This window comes from Myodes glareolus, chromosome 10 (genome assembly GCF_982192425.1).
Source record: "Myodes glareolus chromosome 10, mMyoGla1.1, whole genome shotgun sequence".
NCBI lineage: Eukaryota > Metazoa > Chordata > Mammalia > Rodentia > Cricetidae > Myodes > Myodes glareolus.
In genome coordinates this window covers 44,244,808-44,266,439 of record NC_142035.1, presented here as the reverse complement: position 1 = coordinate 44,266,439, position 21,632 = coordinate 44,244,808, and positions in this window count along the sequence as shown.

The window sequence follows — 21,632 nt, the reverse complement described above, 5'->3', positions numbered from 1 at the left end:
TGGAGAGATTGGGTATACGAGGATCATACCTAAATATAATAAAAGCAATATATAGTAAGCCGACAGCTAACATCAAATTGAACAGAGAGAAACTCAAAGCCATTCCACTAAAATCAGGAACACGACAAGGCTGTCCACTCTCTCCATACCTCTCGATATAGCGCTTGAAGTTCTAGCAATAGCAATAAGACAACATAAGGAGATCAAGGGGATTCGAATTGGAAAGGATGAAGTTAAACTTTCTTTATTTGCAGACGATATGATAGTGTACATAAGCGACCCCAAAAACTCTACCAAAGAACTCCTACAGTTGATAAACACCTTTAGTAATGTGGCAGGATACAAGATCAACTCCAAAAAATTGGTCGCCCTCCTATACACAAAGGATAAAGAAGCAGAGAGGGAAATCAGAGAAACATCAACTTTCATGATAGCCACAAATAGCATAAAATATCTTGGGGTAACTCTAACCAAGAAAGTGAAAGACCTATTTGACAAGAACTTTAAGTCCTTGAAGAAAGAAATTGAGGAGGATACCAGAAAATGGAAAGACCTCCCCAGCTCTTGGATTGGGAGAATCAACATAGTAAAAATGGCAGTTCTACCAAAAGCAATCTATAGATTCAATGCAATTCCCATCAAAATCCCATCAAACTTCTTCACAGACCTTGAGAGAACAATAATCAAGTTTATATGGAAAAACAAAAAACCCAGGATAGCCAAAACAATCTTATACAATAAAGGAACTTCTGGAGGCATTACCATCCCTGACTTCAAACTCTATTACAGAGCAACAGTATTGAAAACAGCTTGGTATTGGCATAACAACAGAGAAGTCGACCTATAGACTCGAATATAAGACCCTGGTATTAACCTACAAACGTATGAACACCTTATATTTGACAAGGGAGCTAAAGGTATACAATGGAAGAAGGAAAGCATATTTAACAAATGGTGCTGGCATAACTGGATGTCAACCTGTAGAAGAATGAAAATAGATCCATATCTATCACCATGCACAAAACTCAGGTCCAAATGGATTAAAGACATCAACATTTATCCGACCACTTTGAACCTGATAGAAGAGAAAGTGGGAAGTAGTCTACAAGATATAGGCACAGAAGACCATTTCCTAAACAGAACCCCAAGAGCGCAGACAATAAGAGAAACAATGAATAAATGGGACCTCCTGAAACTGAGAAGCTTCTGTAAAGCAAAGGACACTGTCAGTAAGACAAAAAGGCTACCTACCGACTGGGAGAAGATCTTCACCAACCCCTCATCAGACAAAGGTCTGATCTCCAAAATATACAAAGAACTCAAGAAACTAGACACTAAAACTCTAATTAACCCAATTAAAAAATGGGGTACTGAACTGAACAGAGAATTCACAACACATGAACTTCGAATGGCCAAAAGGCACTTAAGGTCATGCTCAACCACCTTAGCGATCAGGGAAATGCAAATCAAAACCACTTTGAGATATCATCTTACACCTGTCAGAATAGCCAAACTCAAAAACACCAATGATAGCCTATGCTGGAGAGGATGTGGAATGAGGGGAACACTCATCCATTGTTGGTGGGAATGCAAACTTGTGCAGCCACTGTGGAAATCGTGTGGCGGTTTCTCAGGAAACTGGGAGTCAACCTCCCTCAGGACCCAGCAATTCCACTCTTGGGAATATACCCAAGAGATGCCCTATCATACTACAAAAGCATTTGTTCAACTATGTTCATAGCAGCATTATTTGTAATAGCCAGAACCTGGAAACAACCTAGGTGCCCCTCAATAGAAGAATGGTAAAAAAAAGGTGTGGAACATATACACATCAGAGTTTTACTCAGCGGTAAAAAACAATGACATCTTGAATTTTGCATGCAAATGGATGGACATAGAAAACGCTTTACTGAGTGAGATAAGCCAGACCCAAAAAGAGGAATATGGTATGTATTCACTCATATGTGGATTCTAACCATAATTAAAGGTCTTTGAGCCTATTATTCGTGATCCTAGAGAAGCTAAATAAGAAGGTGAACCTGATGAAAATCATGTAGCTATCTGCCTGGAGATTGGAAATAGACAAGAGTCCCAGGTAACCTCGGGTGCATGGGGGGTTGGGAGGGTTGTTGGAAGGGGAGAGGGTTAGAGAGAAGGGAGTAGTGGAGGAATGGGGAAAGCTAGGTGGACTGGGATGGGGGGAGGGAGGAAGGATGGATATGAGATCAGGGAAGAATATATTTCAACTAAGGGAGTCATTGTATGGTTTACAGGAGACTTGATTATAAATGGGATCCCAGGTCCAAGGAGAGATCCCCAGATTGTTCTCTGGACAGAGGAGAGGGTGCCTGAACCGGCCTTGGCCCATAACCATACTGATGAATATTTTGCTTATCACCATAGAACCTTCATCTGGCGATGGATGGAGATAGAGACAGAGACTCACATTGGAACACTGGACTTAACTCCCTAGGTCCAAAAGAGAAGCAGAAGGAAAGAGAACGTGAGCAAAGAAGGCAAGATCAGAGAGAACCTTCATCCGACGATGGATGGCAATACAGACAGAGACCCACATTGGAGCACCGGACTGAGCCCCCCAAGGTCCAAATGAGGAGCAGAAGGAGAAAGAAAATGAAAAAGGAAATAAGGACTGCGAGGGATGCGATCACCCACTGATACAAGGGGACGGATCTAATGAGAGTTTACCAAAGCCAGTTGGACTGGGACTGAACGAGGACGCAATCCAACCAGATTCTCTGAATGTGGCCGGATTCTCTGAATGTGGCTGGCCCGGAGTCTTTCTGAAAAGCCATTGACAATGGCACTAGGACTTGTTTCCTCTACATATACTGGATTTTGCGGATCCAGTCTGTCTGGACACTCAACTTCCTGGACCTGGAGGGAGGCGGGAGGAACTTGAATTTCCCACTGGGCAGGAAACCCTGACTGCTCTTAGGGATGGAGAGGGAGGAGGAGAGGGAGTGGGGGGAGTGGGAGGGTGTTGGGAGGAGGGGCGGAAATGTAAACTTTTATAATTTAATAGAAAAAAAGAATAAATAACTTCAATATTTATAGCACTATTTGGAGAATCTATTTTATTTTGAGTGACTTTTGAATATTTTTGATTTTTGAGATACAGATCAATTTTGTTTGTGTTTTCATGTCAGTGTGCACAAAGATTCTTAGGCCTTGCTTTATCTTCTCATCTTCTAAGTTCATAAGTGCCTACAGTTTTAGCATCTGATTTCTTTCCAACATTGGTAATAGATACCATCTTTCTCATTATTTCTAGAACTTACCTTTCTATTTTCTTGTTTGTTCTTTTTAAGTTTTTTTCCTTCTGTATTCAACTGTATCCTTCTCTTGTATGGTTAAATAGTAGGAAGGCAGGAGGAAGAAAGGGATAAATTCATCTCGTTTGAGAACATCTCAAGTTCTCTTTTTGTTTCTAGCCTTCTTATTAGTATTTGTCATTCGACATCTTAAATATACCTAGTTAACCTCTCTTTCCAGATTTTGGTGATATTTAGTGAGGTACAAGCTGCACTTTTATTGAAAAGTTCAACACCCTGACCTGTGCTCTCATTCATGACATGATTGTCTAAGGTAGGACCAAAGTAAGCGGATTCATAGAATAACTGAATTGCCTCTGGAGGAGTATTCCTTAAATGACAGTATATATCAGTATTGACTTGTGTTACGCTTCTATTTTGCAGAGTTCTGACTCAATAAGTATCATCCAGTAGCTTCATATGGGGAGAAACACCTAACTAACCATTTACTATAGAGCCCAGCATGTTTCAAGTGAATGAGATACAGGCCCAGGCACAGGCATAGATATAAATAGGTTGAGTTGTATTGTTTAGCTTTATCCAGAATGACTGGGAAACCCCTTTCTAATCAGATAACTCCAGAGACATTTCTAGCCCTGATTGTAAATTGAAATACAGACCCTCTGTTAACTGAAATGCAGACCACCACCAGAACAAGTCACTTGATAAATCATTAACAGCTGAACACCTTTCAACTACCACCTATGTAAAATAAGTATTTGCCATGCTTACCCGAAGCCTTGCCCATAACTAGCAACCAGTCTGACTCCCTTTTCTAGCATCCTTTATCTTCTGACGCTCTTATCATGCCTTTTAACACACAGTGTGAATTGCTTGACACTGGACTTAAGTATTTCACCTTTAAAGTTTATATTTATTCTCTTTTGTATGAATGCATGTGTGTCTGGTGCGCACACATGAGATCATGCTCACTTTTGTATACGCATGGTGAAGACAAGTGATCAGTTTAGGCACCTTCTTCAAACTCCCACCGTGTTAGATTCTGAGATAGGTCTCCACTGAACCTGAAGCTCACTGATTTGGCTTGATTAATGGACCATTGTGCTCCCGCAGGCCTCCTGCTCTGTCTCACCTCCAGGACTGGGGCCAAAGGATCTATCAGGTCCAGCTTTTATGTGGATGCTGGCTTTCAAACTGAGGTCCTCATGCTTGTGCAGCACACACTTCACCCACTGGGCCAAATGCCCCCTACCTGCGTACCTCGAAGTGCTTGGCATTTCTTTCATATTGTTTAAGTATATATTTCATTAGGCATTTGGACAACTTTGGACAATAGCCATTAGATGCTTTAAAACTGTCATAAAAATGGAACTCAAAACTTCAGTTTTTTAATACTTCAATCCAAATATGAATGCCCAAGAAGTGTTAAATCACTAATATTTCTAGATCATTTGACGTCACTGCATGTATTCCATAAGACTGAAATTTCTGTGGCTGGCCCGGAGTCTTTCTGAAAAGCCATTGACAATGACACTGGGACTTGTTTCCTCTGCATATACTGGATTTTGGGGATCCAGTCTGTTCGGATACTCACCTTCCTGGACCTGGAGGGAGGGAGAGGAACTTCCCACAGGGCAGGAAACCCTGTCTGTTCTTAGGGATGGAGAGGGAGGAGGAGAGGGAGTGGGCGGAGTGGGAGGGTGTTGGGAGGAGGGGCGGAAATGGAAACTTTTATAATTTAATAAAATTACTTTCAAAAAAAATCATTTAGCTGGCATTTTAAAACATCAAGTTATCCTTTCCCATCCATAAAATCATCCTGTGAACAATAAAAGTGATCCTCATAAAAAAAGAGTGAAATTTCAAAAGAGAGAAATGGTGAAATTATTCATGACAAATGCATGTTATATTCACATATGTATACTGTTGAATAACTAACAAAGTACTAGAAAAGTATCTCTGTAGAGTGATATTCTAATATAAACATAAAACATATGTGCTATAACCATTCACATAGAGTATCTTATTCCTATGTGATACTTTCACTCATATATGATTTGTACATATGCTAAAACAGTGCCTATTTCTCTAAGTTCATGATTTATTTTAAATTGAAAGAGTATGTTATAAATAGCCTATGCAGTGTGGTCTTTTTGCGCTAAGTTCTTGTACATGTGGAAGATGAAAGGAAAATGTAATCCATGGCTAATACTCTATCCCCATGTAAGTGTTGCAGTTCAACTTTACCTGACTTATGCTCTTCTGCCTTTTCAAATCTGTGAAATGTTCCTATGACTCAGAAACCAGCAGAAATGCATCATATAAAAAGATAATGAACATGAAAATAGGGAAGACATAATTAGTTTCATGTCTTGGTACTTTATCTTCTCATTTCATTCTGTCATGGATCCTTCTTCTATAACAGGAAACAGAAAGTGTTTTACATACATTTAAAAGAAAACTCCTATTCAGACATGTGTAGTGCAACTTAATTTTAAATGGTACAATGCTCGAGAAGAAATATAGACTATAGACTGTCCTATACTGGCAACAACAAGCACATGCCCACATGCCATCTTGCATCCAGTCTCTATCTGCATCAAGGTACAGGGCTCGAGCACTGTCCATGGCGCGTGGTCTTGTATGCTTTCCCATCCTCCAGGCAATCCCACAGGGATGGAATGGAAGATGGAGGAGAATCTCTTCCCAACATACACGCTGCGAAAGAGATGCTTACGGGAGACGGTGATGCAGCTCAATGCTAATTAAAACACAACCACGTCTCTGCCAGGAAACTGGAGTGTAAGTCCTGCTCATGTGGGTCAACAGCAAGAGAAACCAAGGGAGTGTGCTCTCTCTTGCTAGCTTCAAAGGCTGGGGTGGCTTCCCTTCCGAATGAGGTCAGTCACAGGGAGGATACAGCAAAGGCAATGTTAGGTGGCTGCTTCGGGGCTGGAGGCAGGCTAGTCTCATGTTTGAGACAGTTTGTTCCTGCAAACTAGAAGCAGACATTGAATTTCTCTGAAACAGAGCAGATACAATCAGTTCAACATGTGTTTAAAACTATACTAGGTGCACATTCGTGAATATCTACTTATGGTGTTCGGCCCCCACCTCCCTTTAACTTATGACTCCTCAAGGCTATAGAACATTGCAATTGGCTTTCAATTGATGTGGTTACAGAGAAAGAAAACCCCAGCCTTAATTATATTAAAATCTAGGCAGAACGTTGCTTTAACTGGTCCCTTCTTCAGCTTTTGTAAGCCAGATGTTTCTCTAATAAGTCTCATGAAAATGTGCATCATATACAGGTCTTATACTTTGTGACAAAATGTCTTTTGCTTTTATTCCTTTTGGCTAGAGATGATAACCTATGAGCAACGTCAACACGAAGGAATGAGAAGTGGCTTCTGTTTTGATGCTTTTCCCCTAAATGAGCTAAGCAAACAAGGATATGACAAAGAGCACGTCTCACCAGGGCCAACTTGGTAGCAGGCCACCTCGACGCTATTTGAGTTTGCATTTCCAGCTGGTCGTCGCTGGGTCCTTTTAAAAGAAGGTGCTGTGCATAGCCTTTACAAACTCCCTACCGCTTGCTGAGGTGGACGAAAAGATGCAAACTCATATAAATCCGCCAAGGAATATAATAGTCTCTACAGAAGATCTGGCTGAATCAACCAGCAAAAGGTTCCAGCTGTGGAAACCGTGTGGAACAAAGGGAACTCTTGGCCTAATGTGCAGCGCATGCTTCTGACGTTCCAGTTCAGGGAAGGAATAAATAAAGCTATTCCAAAGCCCTTGACCAGATGTGGCTGACACAGTCGAAATGTGTTTGCACAAAACCTTCACTATCAGCACGGGTTGCGCTTCTATCAGGGGACATCTGGTCCTAAAGTCAGTGGGGGAGTGTTTGCATCTATGAGCCGGGCACAGACTCGATCTGGTGGCGTCTTTGAAGCCTGTTTTTCCTGGCCACTGCAGTTCATATTAGTCTGAAGGACCATAGATATATGTGGGGCAATGATTTATTTAATTCAGAATCTAAATGCCTTTGTGTCATGGAATCAAACTCTGTCCAGTGGTCAAAGACTTAAAATTTCCATTTGTTTTCCAGGAGCAACTGTGCACATTCCCCATAGCTGACTTGACACGGTTAAGCCTGGACACACTTTCCATCTGCCTTTGACTTCGATTGTTCCGAAGGTTGGCTATTGATCATCAAGCTCACATGAATCCTTCATTACCCTAATTGGAACCATTTATAAACACATTCCTTGGACAGCTGACAAAAGGATCCATGATAGGCAACTTTATATTCAAAACAGCTGCCCAATATGTAAATCAAAAGCTGCTAAAGATTGTATTGAACTGAGAACAATTATATAAGGTTTGAGCCTGTTGTGAATTAAAGCGACTGCATTGGAGCTTACGGGATTTGTAAAGAGAGTCTTTCTTTTCAAGAATGCCAGTTCAGATTCACCGTAGACCCTCTGACAAGGAATATCACATGAAAATAATGGAAAACAAGTTTGCGCTCTTAGGTTAGCTGCTGGCTGACAGAGAATGCCTTCAGAAAGTAGCATCCTACAGCCAGTATAGCAACTATCTGAAAACTCAAAGTCTGACATTAACTAACTAAATTAAGGGCTTCTTAGAATTTGTTTTAAATATCAGGCTATTGTTCATCAAGTTTACAGAACGGTAGGTACATTGTTTCAGATTTCTCTTTAATTTAGTCCTGTCTAAATCCACAAATGCTATATCCTTCCTCACTTGTCATATAAGGAGGAGATAAAAGCAAAACTCAAAACTGAGCAGTTTTAATAGGACTATGGAGATAGCTATTGTTTATTGATTTTTTATGTCAATTATTATTCTAATCACTGTAATGGTTATTGGATGGTTTATTGTAACAACTGCATGAGGTGAGAACTATTATTACGATCATTTTGAAAGAAATGAAAGCAATAGGGTCAAATATAATTTACCCAGTGTCAAGTAGTTCATGGGCAGACCCAGATTTAAACACTACAGCTTCTTCCTAGAAGGTTCAACACACGCCAAATCTTACTCTAGAGAATGAATGGTGGCTTCATTCAATTTCTTTCCATTTCCAGCTTTACAAACATAAGACACATAGATAATTGATTGGTGGAAGACAGAGAGGCAATGCTAACATATTCTTTAATCCTTGGAGGACTGTATTCTTTCTTTTTTAATTTCTTTTTATTTTATTTTAATTTTTTAGAAAGAAAACAAACTATTTTTTTCATTATACATACCGATCCAAGTTCACATTCCCTCCCCTCTTACCTATTACCTTCACTTATCCCCCTCCCCACCACCCATTCATACCTCAGAGAGGGTAAGGCACATCGCATTGGGGAAGAACTAAGGACCTTCCTACTATATCTAGGCCGAGAAAGGTATTCATCCAAAGAGAATAGGTTTCCAAAAAGCCAGTACAAACAGTAGGGATAAATCTTGGTGCCACTGCCAGTGGTCCCTCAATCTGCCCCAGCCATGCAACTGTCAACCACATTCAGAGGGACTAGTTTGAATCTATGCTTGTTCCTTTCCAGTTCAGCTGGAGTTGGTGAGCTCCCATTAGCTCAGGTAGTCTGTTTCAATGGGTGCACCAATCATGGTCTTGACCTCTTTGCTCATATTCTCATTCCTTTTGCTCTTCAGCTGGATTTTGGGAGCTCAATCCAGTGTTCCAATGGGCTGCATTCTTTCTAATACTTGTCCTTTCTCGTTCAATATCCAATTTTTAGTGTCCACAGTTAAAGATGCTTATAAAGATGGATGTTCATCTCCCTGCCCCTCATTCTGAATTATATTACAGGAATGCAGAGGATTAAAGAAGCTTTGGGGCACAAATGGTGTCTTTGTGGGCCTGATTCCAAATGTAAGCTATGCATAGGAGTCAGTGTCTAGTATGAAAGAAAGTCAGTGATTCTGAGACCCAAATTACTTATACTGAATTTTATGTGTTTGCAACATAGGATGAAATTTGCTTAGAATTCACTTAGACATGAGAACTGGTTAGTTAGTTATAACTTCTATTTTGCATGGGTCTAGGTCTGCAAAAAGTGTTCTCATCTCTAGCCTGTCTTCCATAGCAGGTAGGCAATGGGAAGTGGGGAATTAGCCAGCTATGAAGTAAATAGGATGGGCATAACTTCCCGAGGGTTGTGTGTGTGTGTGTGTGTGTGTGTGTGTGTGTGTGTGTATGTGGTGTTTTGATTTGATCTAATAATATAAGGACACTGTCTTAGTTACTGTTTTAGTGCTGCGAGGAGACACCATGGCCAAGGCAACTTTTAAAAGAAAGTATTGTGGGAGCATGGCAGCTGGCAGGCACAGTGCTGGGACAGTAGATGCTCACTCTGATACAGGCAGCAGACAGCTTAAAGAGAGGGGGGGTGTGATGGAGGAAAGGAGGGAAGTAGGCAGAAAAGGAGAGAGGGAGGGAGAGAGAGAGAGAGATGAACACAGAGACAGAGGAGACTGGGCATGGCTTTGCCTTTTGAGACCTCAAAGCCTAACCCTCCTCCAATCAGGCCTCAGTTCCAAATCATTCCTAAACAGTCTACCAACTGGGAAACAAATATTCAAATATATTAGCCTGTGGAGGCTGTTCTCATTCAAGCCCCCACAGCCATTAATTCAGTTGTTATTATGTAGCTTACTTATGAGCATAAAAATGTGGGATATTTTATTTCTATTGATGAAGTTCCCTGAAGATTTAGAAGGAAAAAATAAATAGGAAGATGCATTCTATTGCTGATCTAACTTGTAATCACCATTGAATCTCTGTTTAATTTTTAGTTCCTTTTCTCTGATTCATAAATAATCAGGACATACTCTCTTTGGCACAACGAGCTGTTTCTCTCCACCAAGCCTCATTATAAATGCTAATATTTCTATTTGTCTTCCTGAAAACAGCATTCTGGACATCCAGTTGTTGTCGTTGATTCCATGGACAAATTAGCAGTGCCTCCTATAAACCAAACACTAGACTGAGAAGAAAGGCCAGAGCTCCTGTCTTCAAAAGGCAGGGACTGAATAAAACAGTACAATTAGCTCACAATGTCATTTTTGTTACTAAAAACATTAAAGGAGATGAAAAAAATACCTATTTGAGGAAAACGCGAAAGGATGGCACTTAGGTTAAATATTAAATAATTCATCAAGCATATGAGGGGAAAGAAAGTATTCCACACATCATCACAGGAAAGTAACATGTCTTTCAAGAATAGGTTATCTTCTTCAAAACAATGGCAGAACTTAAAATGTGTATTTGGTATAATGATTCATACAACAATGATGTAGTGGAAATGTATTATCTATGTAGTAACTAAAATCAACATTTAGTCTGCAGTTTAAGGAGAGGCAGGAAAACCATCCTGTTCCAGCAATTACAAGAAACTGTGCCGAAGACTAAAAAGATATTGAATCTCTAGCAGTTCCATTGGTCTGTAATTTCTTGATAATCTTATGTAACAAAATACACAGCAATAATGCCTCACAGTAACAAATGCTCATTTTCTGTCCCCATCATATCAGATCAGCAGGGAGGCAATCAAATCCAGGCTGAGTTTGACTGCATTAGGCTCAAAGCTGTAGGCTATGTTTGGGAGGTGTGGCTACTAGCATATGTACACCTCGTGGAGAAAATGTATTCACAGAGAACAAGTGCCCATTGAGAACATGTCAAGCTTTGGCTTACCTGGTAGTCCACTTACCCACCATCAAGTCAAAAGTCGAGTATGAATATATGAAAAGAGATAAAATATTTGCCAAAATATGATTCGCCTACCACAATAGTTGCTAATAAGCTTTTAAAATTTGAACATGTAAGTAGAATCCAAGTCATCTATACCTTGCAATCTCTAAGTTCAGTTAAATAACTTCATAAAAATTACACAATGCACTTCTTTGATGGTTGCATGAGGGAAAAAAAGGAAGGATCAGATAATCTGTAAAGGATTAACTAAAACCACCCAGAGTTGAACAATAGTGTAAAAGCAAATACCTAGGTGTGGTGGTCAATAGCAATTCAAGAATCAACTCACCTTTGAGTCTTTATGCGTTTTGTTTGTTTGTTTTACTTTTAATGCTGACTCACTTATTAAAATTAATTCATTAATTAATTTGTTTTTAATTTCATTTTACATTCCAGAGACAGTTCTCCCTCCTATTCCTCCTCTCGGCTTCCCTCGCCTCCACCCCGCCCTGGCCACCTCCCACCTACTCCTCCCAATGTAAGGGCTCCCATGGGGAGTCAGTAAAGTATGACACATTAAGTTGGGGCAGGACCAGGCCTCTCCCCTGCATTAAGGCTGAGCATGGCTTCACACCATAGGGAACGTGCTCCAAGAAACTAGCTCATGCACCAGGGATCAATGCTGGTCCCACTGCTAGGGACCCCTCAGATAGTCCAACCTTTACCAATGTCTCCCACATATGAAGGTCCTAGTTCAGGCCCCTGGTGGCTCCATGGCTATCAGTCTAGAGTTCATAACTTTCGGGATCTTGGTTCAGCTGTCTCTGTGGATTTTTCACAGTGATCTTTACCTTCCTTGTTAATACGTTCTCATCTCCCTCAAGTCTTTACATTTTATGCTGCACTTTTTAGGCTGATGTTAGAAAATTCCAAGAAAGGAAAGACCCAGTTATCGTGGAATTATGACAATCTGAAGGAATTTTCTTTTTACTTTTTATTTTGATAATCATATTTTTGGTTGAGATCTTTCACACTCAGGGCCTCTATACAGTAACTTTAATCTCTCAGAAAGCAGTTAACCATGCCTACTGTGCGTCAGGCTCTGAGCTGGCTATTAAAATCGTGTCTATATAAAATCTTTCCAGATTGAAAACTTTCATTACATAATTCTATAAAATTCTACAAATCCCCAAATGTAAAAGAAATGCAGAAAACATCTTACAACCCTAAACACAGTGCATGAATATAAGTTTAACTACATTTTCAAGAGAGAACATCCCTCAGGGAGAGGCATAAATTGTTTCAATTACATTGCTTTAAAACACTCAGTTGTTACAAACAAAGTTCAACATTCCAATTATTTGCTTAAGGAGAGATTTCATTGACTTACAATTGCTTCGAATTCAAGTTTCAAAGGAAAAGCAGTTTAATCAATAGGTAGTTACTGATCTTGAAGCTCGCCAGAGCTTGATTCAGATTGTACGAATGATCAAACATAGATTTTTGTAGATGCCAGTCAAGCTCTCTGTCACTGAAATCTGCCCTCATCCTTGTTAAGGTCTTTTTCACACACTTCAGCTTGGATCTGCTAACTGGATGTGCCCAGAATGGAGGCTAGCTACTACTTTTCACGACTACCATCTATGTATATATTAATATAATACAGCCAAGTTCTAAGAGAAAACATATCCTAAAGATGTTTCCTATAAGCGTTGATTTATCTTGGCAGAGACATATAGAATCAATAGATTATTGATTAAGATTAGTATTAAACTGAATTAGGATCGAACTATATCCATAACCCTTTGGAGATAATATATAGGGGATTATGCATTCCATTGGATTATTTCCTTTTATGTAGACTCAACTGGGTATTAGTAACTAATAGTGAAAGCCTCAAAATTTATGCCTTACTCCAAGCCCTTTGCAGTGTCTGCCTTATCATATACCTGAGAGCTATCTCTCAGTCAGAGAGAAGAGCATTGGCATTGAGAATCTTCAGAAACTGTGATTAATTCCTCTCCATTATTATTCACCATTTTCCTGCATTAAACTTACAAGTTGACTTAGAGAGTGTGCTGGGCATACAACCCATGCGATCTAAGTTTCACCAAAAAAAAAAAAAAAAAAGATAACATTTCTCTTCTACTTACATTCACAAAAGTTTCTATTAGGATTTGCTCCTAATAATTCAGTTATATTTATGTGAGTAAAAAAGCACAAAAAGAAAATACTAGGTACTGATGCAGCATAAGATTGAGGCCAAATATAATTGCAGACTTAATGAAGTTATCAGAAAAGGTCGAATATGAAAACAATCCACATGGAGACTCAGAAAATACAGACACAGGGCACACACCCTGGGTGTCTGCTGTGCCAGATGCCTGAAGCACACTTCCAGATGCCTCAAGGCACACTTTCCCTCACTTTCTAGTCTTTCATTTCTGAATTTAACACCTTCCAAACTTCCATCTTCTTTTTTCAGTGCCTCACCTTTATATGTCTCAAATAGAAAGGATTATGATTTATGGGTTAAAATGAGATGATTTTTATTCAGAATGTGGTGGTTTGAGTATGGATGCTTCCCATAGGCTCGTGTATTTGAACACTTGGTTTCTGTATTGTAGCACTGGCACTGGCTGGGGAGGCTTTAGAGGTGTGATCTTGTTGAAGGACGTTTATCACAGCAGGAGGCTTTCCCAGATTTTTTTTTTTAACCTGGATGCAATGCAATTTTATTCAGCTCTAAAAAAATAAAAATTTCAGGAAAATGATTGAACTAGATAGTATTATACCAAGGGAGATAGAACAGGGTCAGAAAGTCAAATACAACGTGTTCCCTTTCATATGCGGATCATAGCTTTTAGTTTTAACACATGAGCATAGATGTGGATGTGAATGTGGATATAGCTCATGAAACTGAAAGGAACCATTGACATATGTCATGAAGGCAAAAGAGAAAATTAGTGGGGATGGGAGGGTGTAAGTGGGCACTGAATGGGAAAGAAGAAAAAGTGAAAGGAAGATGAACACATATAGATTATGTCTGGTGATACAAAGAAACAGACTAAAGAATCATTTTCTTTTTGCTTTCTTTTGAGAAGAGTTAATAGACATGTAGTTCAAATTTCAAACAATGGTTCTAAATTTTTTTTTAACTTTTTTGTTGATTTTATTGAGTTATACATTTTTCTCCCCTCCCTTCTTCTCCCCTCCCCTTCTACCCTCTCCCATGGTTTCCATGCTCCCAGTTTACCCAGGAGTTCTTGTCTTTTTCTACTTCCCACGTAGATTAAATCCATGTATGTCTCTCTTAGGGTCCTCATTGTTGTCTTGGTTCTCTGAGATTGTTAATTGTCGGTCGGTTTTCTTTGCTTTATGTCTAAAGTCACTTATGAGTGAGTACATATGATGTTTGTCTTTCAGGGTATATGTTACTTCACTCACTATGATATTTTCTACACCCATTTTTTTTGCCTACAAATCTCAAGATGTCATTATTTCCCATTTAAAGATAAGCCTTCTTTCCAGTTTTTTTTTTTCTGTGTAGTGCTTGTATTTCATGATATGAACTCCACGAATCTTGCTCCAGTTGCCATGCCTGCCTGCATCCTATAAGAATGGTAACAAACTCTCAAACCATAAGTCTAAATAAACCCTCCCTTTTCTCAGTTGTCTTGGTCATAGGATTTTATCACAGCAACAGAAAAAGATCTAAAACATTCATCCATCAAATTTTAAAAAATAAACATGATAAATTGAAATGCAAATTTTTCACTTTACCAATATATTATAGTCCCACAAAGAACCCATGATTGTGGCTCATTGACACAGTGATGGACATAGTTAGTTTATCTACTAATTCAAGGCATTTCCAGTTTGGAGCTCAGGATGTATAATGTGGAACTAGAAACTGCTTTTGCTCAAGTCAATGCTTAATAAATAGTAATTGGGATGAGAGCGTGCGGAGTGAACACACACTGCTAATCATGATAACAATAGGTGCATTCCTCTGGAAAGATCTGGTAAACTTTGGGAACCAATGACAGAGACCTGGAAGTCCCAGACTTCCCTGGATCTACGGAATGAGTTGGAAAACATTTTTAGCTCATTGAGTGCTAGAGGACACAGAGAAAAGTTTATATTTCCTGACCCCAGTATATCACATCCCTGTTTCATAAATACTGTCCCCATTGGATGATTTTTCTGATTTTTACACGTTCTTCAGTAAGCATGAGCATGTTGCCACATGGGGCATGAGAAGAAATATGTGTAACATGAGGGGGCCGGCTTGTTGGGGTTTCCGTCCAGCCCAGTACCCCACAACCGGCAAATCCCAAAAAGAAATCACACACAGGACTCCATAAGGTTATAAACTGATTGGCCCATTAGGTCAGGCTTCTTGTTAACTCTTATAACTTATGTTACCCCATTATCCTTATCTACATTAGCCACATGGCTCCGTACCTTTCTCAGCTGGGCAAGTTACATGCTGCCTCTTCAGTGATCTGCACAGAAGTGACAGAGAAAGCTTCCTGTGTCCCCGAATATTCCCAGTCTCTTTGCTCCACCCCTACTTCCTGTCTGACTTTCCCGCCTATACTGCCTGCCTGGCAAATCAGCATTTTATTAAAATATGATTGACAGAATACAGACAATTCTCCCACACCAAATATGGGCATGATGTGACTGAAAGAAAGGGGGGTACTGTGGGCTTCCTGCTCCTCATCTGGTTCTCTTCCACCTGCATCAACTATAGCACGATAAGCAGTCATTATTACATCACATAGAATCATCCCCATAGTTAACAATTTCCAAGAGATGACATCACTAATTCAGAGTTCAGGCCTTGCAATAAAAATCCTCCTAATGGCTTAGGGATCATGTTAAATTATCTGGGACTATTCAGGTTCAGCTGGCTTACATTCCAAAAATATACTTCTAAAGAAATTTCTCTCATTCTCCCCATTGTTGAACAGATCTCAAGTATTTCATGCTCCAATGCACACTCCTATTTTAAGTACATATCTGGGTAGCAGATTAAGAGGAAAAACATAGAAGCTACGTTCAAACTTGCCAGAGGAGATTCTTTTTAATTTGATCAGGTTTTCCCTAAGCCTTCTCACCAATGCATAAATGAGAACTAGATCCTGACCAAACAGTGTTTCTATGCACCCCAGTGTGTTTTGTATACAAATCACAAACTCAATTCTTCTACCGTTCCTTTGATCCATCAGCAGCTTCTTTCTCTACATCACCAGGTGAAGTATGTTCCAGCTGTAGAGGGGCCCAGCTGTTCATCTGGGAGTCGTTTGAACATTGGTGCTAAGAAGGTAGAGTTGCTGTACTTCACCTGCCAGACTCTCTTTGCAATTGTATTTCCTGATGAGAGTGAAGCTATAGTAGGGACAGCTATTCTTAAAATTAAAAAGAAGGACAAAAAGGTTAAAGATTGGAAAACGTGTGTTCACACACAGGGGTGGAGGTTGTTCAAAATGAAACTGTATGTTTGGGATTTCGTACATGTTCTTGAACAAATTTATATAAACTTTTGATTCTAGAAAGATTTTCCTTTTCTTTCTGCAACAGGAAGGATGGAGTGGGTACAGGAGCAATGTGCTCAGCTGCACTTGGTGGGGTTCTCATCTCAGCTAGTTCCATTTTGAGGCATCTCAGGAAGGGGTAGCTATTGAACTCCTTCAAATAACAAGGAGACATCTCCTGCTACAGAGAGATCTTTCCTGAAATGGTCTGGCTATGGTCTGCATAGGATGTGTTTGCTGTCCATCAGATTACAAGTTGCTGGGCTACCAGTAAAATAGCATATAGAACTATAAAATAAAGTAAAAGCATGAAATAGAACAAAAGGTCCCTTTGTAATCATCTAATCAAAGGCCTGAGTCTCAAATATTAATCTTCTTCACCTATACACGTTGGTTCCATCCATCAGTTTTATCATGAATTTGGTTTAACACTGAGGATACATCCCGTCTTTCACCACACATGATGGTTTCCAGATGTTCTGATGAAATAATGGGGCTCTCCTGTAGACATAATGGACCATAGCAGCAAAGTAACTCAGCAAAATGAGCAAACCAGGCTCTGCAAATGATCTTAATTATTTCAACTCTGAGGGAACAGAACGGCACTGAGTAATACAACAAACAGTCCTTTGAAAGAGCAAACAAAAAGCCCGAGCAATTTACATTTAAGTTAAACGCACTCCCTGCAAAGTATAACGTGTTTAGAATAATTCAGGAAGAAATCTAGCACCCTGCCATTTTCATAATTGGTATTCTATGTCAAGTCTTGAACAGTAAGTAGCATATAAATCACAATGTTAATAGTGGCCTGCTTTTCAGTTTTTAATGATTTCTTTTCTAAAAAAAAAATCATTGCTGAAAATGAGAATTTGCTTTTACATTATTCAAAATGTCTCTTGTGTTTCCAGCATTTGAAAAGTAGTTACAAATGTCATGAATTAGGCAGATCAAATTTTCATAACATACCTACACACATGAGGGGGGAGGGAAGGGAAGGGAGAAAGGGAGGAGAAGGGAGAGAGGGACGGAGGGATGAGGGGGGAAGAGAGAGAAGTCGTTGTATATTTATCTGTACTTTCCATGAGTAGGGAACATAACAGTTATATTCTGTTTGATATAATATTACCCAGATACAGTATTTAGGATGGTTAAAAAGGTGAGTTAATGCTAGCAATTGTTTGTGCTTCTCTCCTAAGCTGTAAGCTGATCTGTCTAAATCATTGACACTCGTCCACAAAGCACAGGTGGCAGGCTCTTTTAATACACACCAAAGAGAGTGTGATAGAAATAAATTATGCTGCCATCAAAAACATACCAAAATAATATTTTCCCATCTGCTTAGCACAGCCCCTGTGATAAGTGAACAAACAGGTTTTCTAAGCTCACACTTGATAAACAGACACCACAAGCAATTAATTAACATTAACATGACAGGAGTCGATTGGATGTCTCTCCTCCAGACTATGATCAAAGCCAGAAGCGGAATACAGACCCTGGCTAATACCCAGTCTCGTAGGTCTTCAGATGTGGCTTCCCTCAAGCTCCTCTCTCTCCCCCAGATTCTTGCAATGAAGTTGGCTTGCTGAACAGTACCAAGAGGAGAGTGCTAGTCCAGGGTCCACGTGGCCAAACTGTGATCTGCATATCCAACAGAGCCAGCCTGCCCCATTGTCTTACTACATACACTACAGAAATGGAACAACTGGCTAAAAAGGGGCAATTGCTGACTAGGATTGGGGAACGATGGACCAGTAGTACAGCCACTGTGGAAACAGTACGGAGGTTTATTAGAAACTAAAAATAGAACTACCTCTCAGCCCAGCTATATCCTTGCTTAGCATGTAGCCAAAGGATTCTAAATCACATCACAGAAGTACTTGCTCATTCATGTTCGTTGCTGCTCTAGTCCCGGTAGCAAGCACATTGATTTAGCCTAGATGTTCATCAACAGAGGAATGAAGAAAACACGATAAATACCCAATAACATTGTATTCAGTTATAAAAAATCATAAAATTGAAGGAAAATAGATGAAGATGAAACTCTTTATATGGAATGAGGCAACCCAGACACCAAAAGGCAACTACCACATGTGTTCTCACATGAGGATCATGGCTTAAACGAATGTAGGTGTGGGTATGGGTGTCAATCATAAAAAATGTAGAGGGGACCCACAGTTAGGTGTCTTCTAGGAAGAGGGGAAGAGTCTTCTATGAAGAGGGGAAGAGTCTTCTAGGAAGAGGGGAAGGTAATAGAATGCATGCTACATGAAAGTATAAGGTACTGGAGGTGGAAGGGCAGAGGTGTTTAGCGGGGAGTAAGAATGATGGACTCTGAGTCCAAAGAAAATAAGTTATTTGTGAACATACCATAATATTTTGATGTCTTACTCTACCTCAAAGGAGGGTGAAAGGTTAATGAGACAGCATTAGCAAGTCAGTTGTTGAGTGTGCTGATAAGTATTACACTCAAATAAAAAGCGTATGTGTTAAAAGTATTGCAACTGATATCTATGCATATATTGATTTATTTCTGTGAAGCGTATTCGTAATCCCAAGAGATAGTCTTACAGTTAAAAATCACCAATTTAAATGTCTCCGTAAGTATTAAAAGCCTGTTAAACTTTTATAGGTAGAGCTGCCTTATGATATTTTAAGAAGTGCTTATCTGAATGTATGATCTAGAGAATTGGAAATATATCAGTAATGCAATTTGGAAAATCGTAAGACAACAAGTCTGGTACATTCTCTATTTCATAAGGGAGAAATGACTGTCATCTCACTTTTTAAAAACTCAGAGAAACAAGTTGAGAAATTGAGAATTATATAGACAAAAGAAAATAATGCGTTTAAATCAAATCCATCCCTGTACCCCATCCTCCAACTCTTTCCCTAGCCACTCACCATATTCCTCCCTAGTTCATGTGATCTTTTTCTAAACCCACTGAGTCCACTTAGTAGTACAGTGTGTGCATGTATGTAGAACTATCCAGAGGGATGTGGGCAGCCTGTCAAGGGCCACATCTGGAGAAAACTGACTAGCCACCCCACAGCAGCCATCGCTTGTCAATAGCTCAACTAAGGGTGGAACAGCATTGGCCACTCTCCCAAACATTCTGGAATTTTTGCTGGCTTTGCCTAGTGCCTGAAGTTACAGCCACCGTCATGTCCAGACAAAACTTCGCAGTTCGGCCATCTTTCACCACCTTTGGCTCTTTCAGTCTTTTCAGCCTCCTATTATGATATGATTCCTCAGCCTTGGGAGGAGGGAGTGTTATAAAGACGAATAATTTAGGCTAAATAACTCCATAGTCTCTTATTCTTGGTGCTTTGGTCAGTTGTGAGTCTCTGCATTAATTGCAATTTACTAGAAAAAGTAGTTTCTCTGATTAAGGTTGAAAACTATATTAATATATGGTCATAAAGATAAGTATGTAAGGTACAGTTTAATACTTTACTACTATATCTCTTTAACAGAAAATTAGTGGTAAGGTCATCCCCAGGGCGTCTGATCCCCCTAGCCATGGGTTCCTGGCTCTGTTAACAGTGCCAGGTATAAATTTTGTCTTGGGGAACAGGTCTTTAATTGAATCATAAAATGATTGATTACTACCAAAACATTTGTGCCAATATTGCACCAATGAGTGAATCTGGCCAGGTTGGTCATTATTCTAGGTTGTGGGGTTCATAGCTGATGAAGACTGTTAATTGTATCTTTCCCCAGTTCCTATATAGCACCTTCTTTGTAGATCTTTGAAAGCCCGCCAGGAAGATGAAGTTTCCAGGTCAGTACTGGCTTAAAATCTCCATCTCCAGTGACTCTCGTACATGGTACATGAAGCAGTAGGGTCTCTTGATAGTGAGATAGATCCCACTATCAAGTGCTGGAAGGTTAGAGCTAGCATCTAGTGTTATATGGGTATTTATGTGTGTGTGTATTCATTTACAATTTGGAGAACCAAAGTAAAAATGAGGCTTTGTGAATTTTAAGCATAAAGGGGGATCAAACAGGGCATCAGAGATATCGGAGGAAGACAAAGAAAGGACTATCAGTTCTTTGTTTTACCCTCAATTCCAGCAGTCAAACCTAGGTGAAGAGAGGAGAGAAGGCAAGCCCAGTGCAACAAAGGAGCAGATATGAGCTATGGCATGACTATGTACCGATATTCACAGAAATAAGGTGGCAAGGGTCAGATTGAGTGCAGGTTGGAGGTTTTTCCTCAAGCTGTGTGTTGAGGGTGCTCTAGAAGTGTCCGTGTGACAGGGGACAACCCACGAATAAAAGGCACTGACGGGAAGAAGTGTCACGGCATTTTCTCCTCCTTCCATCGTTTCAGTTCCTCTACTTCCTTCTTTCATTACTACTGTCACCCACATCCACATTTCAACTTTCCTTGTTTCCTAAACATTTGCTGAGCAATTAATAAAAATGGTGGAGGGAGACAGAGACATTCCCACCTGTTTTTTGTTTTGTTTTGTTTTGTTTTGTTAATAGTAATTCTTCCTGCGGAATGGAGGGCAGGAATAATTGTCATCTTAACAGGTAGCTCAACCCAGAAAACTAACATTAGGCAGATTTTCATATACTTGAATTCATATATCTTAATAGAATTTATCTATCACTTATCTATCATCTATCTATCTATCTATCTATCTATCTATCTATCTATCTATCTACTTGTCTATCTATCATTTTTTTCTCTCTCTCTCTCCCTGTAGTCTCTGTATCCATAACACCTAATTTAGATAATCCCATTAGAGCCTATTGCTGATCTTCAAACTATGGCTATAATAAACTCTGGAGTACTACAATACTTGTCTAGACCCTTATCATTACCGTATCAAGGAACAGAACACTATCCTTATTCCTTTGAACTTGTGATTTTTCTGCTAACAACTAGATTACAAATGTTGTACTTTCCAATATTAAGCCATAAAAGCATTTCAGCAAGGACCTTGAGATGATGATGCGAAGGAGGTCGTATGCAGCCAGATTACTTCTCAGCCTCTGCAATCCAAACTATCATGATCAACTCTAGTTATAAATAACTTGCTTGAAATCCTACC